We start from the raw sequence: 6,000 nt of genomic DNA on the forward strand, positions 1-6,000 counted from the left end.
TGGGACATGATGAGTAGCACGGACCCTTTCAGTCAAACTCCAGGCTATAAGGAATTGCATTTACACCCTAATCTCCAAAACATATGCAAGATAGAGTTACAAGTCTAAAAGCCTACATTATTTATACAACCGCTTTTTCTTTTAGTCACAAACTTTAAACTCAAACCAGCAAAACCATCACAAAAACCTCAGGAACACACTTACAAACCCCCTTATTTTATAAATACTGACAAAATCAAAATCGGTGAGATCTTGCTATTAAAAAACCCCTCTACTTCAAGAAAGTGGTATTTTCAAAGGCTATTTTAACTCAGAATACTCAAAACAAGATTATTTTTATTTGTATTACAGATTTAAGATGTTGCTTTTTAAAAAAAATCCTCCCTATTCATATAACCAATGGCCCTAATCTTGCATACAGCTTCTCATGAAAGCATTCACATGAAACAAAGTTCAGCATTTGTAACCTTAGGTGTTGATCTGAATATGTAAAAATCCCTAATTTGTTGTTCTTCGAACCTTTAACAAACATAAACCCATGTAATTTCTGAAAACTAAAACTAAAAAATAAAATAAAAGGATTTCTCTTGACTGCAACAAGTTAATCAACATCCTTGCACTGACACATGTATCGTGCTTTTATCTTTATTGTACTTTTGTACATCTTACATGTCCAGTCAGCATTCACTATTTCCAGTTGTGTAAAATACTCAATTATTTTGATATACATTTGGGTGTAGTGGGCTGTACTGGTTCACAAGAATTTACACTACCATAAAGCAGACCTATGCAAGTTAGCATTGGCACAAACACATCTCAGTTTTCACATTAAAAAAGGCAATACATTCTCTTTGTTATGGTGAAAAGTTGAAAAACATGACTTCTGAAGGCTAAGAACCACGAGGTAAATAAAAAGCCCCAAAATATACAAAACAGAGTAAATGGAGAACCAGATTCAATATTGAAAATGAAAAAGATAAATACTGAACTATACATGCATATGAACTAAGCATTTCTGGAACAGTTCAGAATGAAATTCTGGATTTCAGCTTGTACATTGGTTCTACCCAGGACTGTAATAATTCTGTAAAGAATCCAAATGTGGTGTTCACTTTTTATTACATGACGGTTACCCAGCTGAGGTGCTCACAATTAACAGTGCATGTATCATTATTCACATACAAGCCAACCCAAAGCAGCTGAAAGCTGACAGCTACCACTGAACAGCGACACCGGTCTCTCCTTCTGTTTAGTAAGATGTTTGTTTAGCTCTTTTGTCAGTATATTAAATAAATATAGTGGGACTGTATTACTGGCAGTTACCTAATTTTATTCAAATCTACAGTGAGCCCATATAAACTAGTGCTTGCTGACTCTTTCTAAAGGAACAGTTACAGATCAAGTTTAGTCACATTTAAGACAGTAAATAAATAGATCGCAGAATGAAGTCAAAACACAAATAAATTAAGATATTTAGATTATCATATTTAATAGGACTACTAAATTAATATTAGAAAATATCTTTGCAGGATGACCTCTCATCTCTTTTCTTCTAAGATCCTAGACACAAAATACAACATTAAATAAAACTCAAATCACGCTGCATTCTACTCCGTTATATGTTTAAAAATGCTTACTCACAAAGAAACTTTGTTACTCTTAGTATTAAGCTCAGAAAAAGAATTTCAGTGAAATAACTTGGCTATAAAAGCTTTAAAAATAATAATGACCCTCAGTTACTCTAGGCAGCATTTTACATCAATTCTGCTAAGTGGTAATATTAAATGTCACAAACACCTCAAATGTCAATATAAGACTCCCTTAACATTCAGTCAAGGTTTAGAAATATATGTCAATGATCCAAACTGAGCAATATCCTTAATTTTAAACTACAAAAAGATATGTAATGCCTATAATAAAATATAATTATTCCAACATACGGATGTCATCAAAAGAAAAATGTAAGTAAAAGTGCAAGGGGATTTTATTTAGTTTTTACACAGAGGCATGTCCATTATGCTTACGTGCACTTCTATTTGATCAGTGTTAATGATAATCTAACAATCTACAAATACCATTCACTTATTTTCCCCCTTTTCCAGATGCCACAGACCTTGACCTCCAGCTACAGCAAAACTATCTGGAGTTAGTAAGGGTGCCCAAGAAAAATACAGACCCTTGCAGTCATATCGATCCCAGTTTAACTGCTCTACTGACCCTCCAAACGTTGAATTGAAAAGGAACAGCATGACCTTGAAACACTTTATTCTTTCAGGTGACAAAAAGTAATGCTGAACTCAGTCTTTTATCACCACTGAACGCATTCAAATCCTCAGAGACCTTTACCTTCCATAATGACAGCAAAGAGAGGTTTACAGATATGTCTGGTTTCTTAAGTTCCTGACACATAGCTGGAAGTTAGTGCTTTCTTGTTCCCCAATATAATTAGAGACAAAAGACCAGAAACATCAGGAAGAAAAAAAAAAATCTTATTACCAAAGTCATAAAACAGCAAATGCTAAGTTGTTCATTATTTTTCAGCACACAACTTCCACTGAAACTTTCATTAGCATTTCTGGGAAAATAGGGGTAACCTTACTAAGGCAGTGTATACACGCAATAGAAAGTAAGTTTGTATTTCATGCAAGGGCTATGCCTTCATTAAAAAACCCACACACACTACTTTGAGGAAATAATCAGATCTTGAAAGTCTCAGTGTCAAAAATAATTACAGATCCTTATAGCGATTATAACAACTCACTTAAAAATATTTTTCCTTCTCCTAATTTCAAAGAAGCACAGTGAGGATGTACTCTGCTTGATTGAAAGCATTAATTTTATTATATGACACAGCTTGCCATAATTGTGTGGAATTTATTTTAATTTTTTTCCTTTAGACTACCGAGGTAGAGAAAAGCTACAAAATGCAGTACTAAGCCAAACAGAAACTTACTAATATTAATAGAACCATTCATAAGTCACCTGGCAAAACAAAGTTAAATAAATATATTATTACAGTTAAAAAACTGTAGCAAAGTAATACTAAGTAGTTTTCTGCTTGTTAATTCATCAGTTGTTCTAAAGTTTGTATATTCTAAGCTGCTAAAAAACTCTAGAACTTCAGACAGCATTTTTATTATGAAACTCTATCTTACAATTATAAACTAAATATAATTCCAAATTTATGTACAAGCAAATTCATTTTATCAGTAAGGCTTAGCTTTTCCCTAAGAATATTTCTAACATATTCACAGTATAATATATCACAGAAAATCCATATCTGTCCCACAGATCTTTGGATAGTAGCATTGCAAGATGGCAATTCATTCTGCTTGATAAGTCTATTCAATTTTATCCAGATGTCCTCCAAATTCTGATTATTACAAATAGACTCTTCAATTGTCCACCTTGCTCTATAAAATGCATGCAGTTTTAGTCTTTCCAAATTATTTTGCAGTTCTTGAGATAAAGGAAGAATCTTTTCTTTAAGCTTAGGGCTAGAGAGAGAGACACTCCAAGACCTTTTCAATTTTTGTTTTCCATTAGGTGGTGGTTCTCCTTGATTCTCCAAGTTAATTGGTCTGTGAACAGTTTGTGCTTGGGTTAAAGTTTGCCCATGTTTCACATTAGACTGAAACTCAAGGAGATTTTTTGTGCAGTCATAATCAGGAGATCCTGTAACATATTCTGTACGTGTAGAAAGTTGTTTCAATTCTTCTGCTTCCTCACAAGAAATAACAGGTGGCCGCTTTTTTGGTTTGAGGGGAAGTCTGTACAAATCATTTGGAAACCAGGGTGTAAATCTTGGTAACTGACGAATGGGAAACTCCTTCACTGCTGCTTCTGCAAATTTCTGCAGTTTTATTAGATCTCTCTGATGTGGTCGATAATGCAAGACCACTTCCATGCTTGTACAGTAGGAATCCAGTTATTCTTAAGAAAAGGAACAGTCTCTTGATTAGGATTCTCAAATCTAGACTGAAACATCTTATTTACAAGAATTTCCTTGCCCCGTGCTGCAAAGATCAGTGGATAACAGGACCTAAAGCAGAAGTATTATAAAAAAATAAGACACTACCATATTAAGAAAAGCACTGCTAGGATATTTTACAAAAAAGCAACATGTTGTAAAAATAAGCAAGATATATATCGGAACATTCTACTTTATCCAGGCTGAACATTAGCAACTGTATTCCATCATTACCAGCCTAACTTCAGTGTGCTGAATATTATCTGTATGCACACAGTTTACTCAACACTGTCCCTCCCAAGACTATTCTTTTACTGTCACTGTCTCATACTTGCCATGCGTCATTATTCTTACTATGCTGTTGTGATGCATATTGAAAGACATACAATTACTACTGCCTATTTTCTCAAACTTACCAGACTTTTTTTTTTTTAAAGCATTTTCCTCCTACACTTCAACATTTTAAGCCAGGACATATAAAGCAACTAGAAAACACGTGTGTTACAAAAACCCTTCCTGAAATAGTACTGACCCATATAGCAGTTTTTAAAGTCACAGGTTAAAAGGGAAGTGCTATAGGCAACTTGAAGGTGTCTGCTTCCATTTCATATCAGACCTACACATTTAATTTTAGTCTCAAAGCTTCCAAGCAATACATGCAGCCATCCTTTTAGTCCTTGACTTAAGGACCTGATAATTCCTTAATTTATTAGACTTCTAGAATAACTGAAAGACTCATTAAGTCCTTAAAGACTTTATACTTTCATACATCGTTGCTTTCTTTCATACAGAGATTATATTAAACCGGGGGGGGTGGGGTGGGGGTTGTAGCAACTACAAACGCTACTATGAAACATAACATAACATGCACTCTCTTGCTCTCCTGTTTTTCCCCCCTAGAAAGTTTGCAATCATTTCAGGTTCCCTGCCAGAGATCAGCTATATACAATGATATTAAAATCAATAAAATCTAGGATTGCTTAATCATTACACTGTCAAGATTTTATTTTAAAAAGTCACAATGCAAAGAAACCCTGATACCTTTCTTGCTTCTTTTGCAAAATCTACAGTCTGGACACTGCACCAAATTCAATACAAGCCCAAGGATTATGTTGGTTTCTTACAAAAGCAAAAGGATCCATCATAAAACTTTTTGCTTTGAATTAATTACTATCAAAATGCATTTGTAATGACAGTGATGATGTTTTGTGTTCTCAGGTTTTTGGCTTTATTTTGTTTGTGTGTGTGTGTGTACATATATGAAAAAGGGCTTGTTGATCGTTAAATGATGGTTAACAGTTTTTACTGTGACATGCAGACACCATTAAAAACTCCCTCCAGGAGTGTTGTAAAACTAGTAAATGGGCAGAAGATGGGCTCTGAAATCATCTACACACCTGCACTACCTTAGCCATCCGAGCAGCCTCACTGACTCGGAACACTTGCAGAATTGAGATTTTATCCAACTATTTATTACTCCTACTTAACTAGCAGCATTTATTTTATAAACAAGCATGGTCAGAAAAAAAGAGAGTAAATATTATGTCTGTTGATTGCAATAAGGGTGAAAGTAGATTCAGGCTTTTCAGTGTTTCAATTGCTGACTTACTGGTACCCAACTGCCAGCAGAAATGATCAAATTCTTTACAGGGCTCTCTTGATTTCTGTACTAATTCTGCAAGGTATGCGAGAGACATACACATTTTTATTTTCACTATATGCGATTCCTGAATCAAGGATGTAAGCCCAGTAGCTGTGCATTAAGCATGAGGTTAAAAAGGCAAAAACAATTAAAAGGGGAAAAAATAAACAAACAAAAGAGACAGCAGGGAACCGGAAAGGAAATTTTTAAAAAACGTTTTCTTGTAACTGCTGAAAGCCATGTGCAACGTGCAAATGCATCGAACAGCCTCGACGGTCCCATCAAGCCAGGCGCACACCCGTGTGCGGGGCCCTCTGTCACTTACAATAGCTCGGCCCCCCCCAGCCTCCTTTTACCCTCAGGCACCTCCCGCCTTGCGCCCCACCGC

The 6,000-nt window shown here is 35.1% G+C and overlaps 1 protein-coding gene across 4 annotated transcripts in view; it reads right to left on the bottom strand.

Moving 5' to 3' along the window:
* TRAPPC13 (trafficking protein particle complex 13) overlaps positions 1–6,000 on the bottom strand; it is a 27,728-nt gene that overhangs the window by 21,179 nt on the left and 549 nt on the right. The gene's annotated exons all lie outside the window — the stretch shown is intronic.

Source organism: Aptenodytes forsteri, unplaced genomic scaffold, assembly GCF_000699145.1.
Source record: "Aptenodytes forsteri isolate BGI_AS27 unplaced genomic scaffold, ASM69914v1 Scaffold92, whole genome shotgun sequence".
In the NCBI taxonomy this organism is placed as follows: Eukaryota; Metazoa; Chordata; class Aves; order Sphenisciformes; family Spheniscidae; genus Aptenodytes; species Aptenodytes forsteri.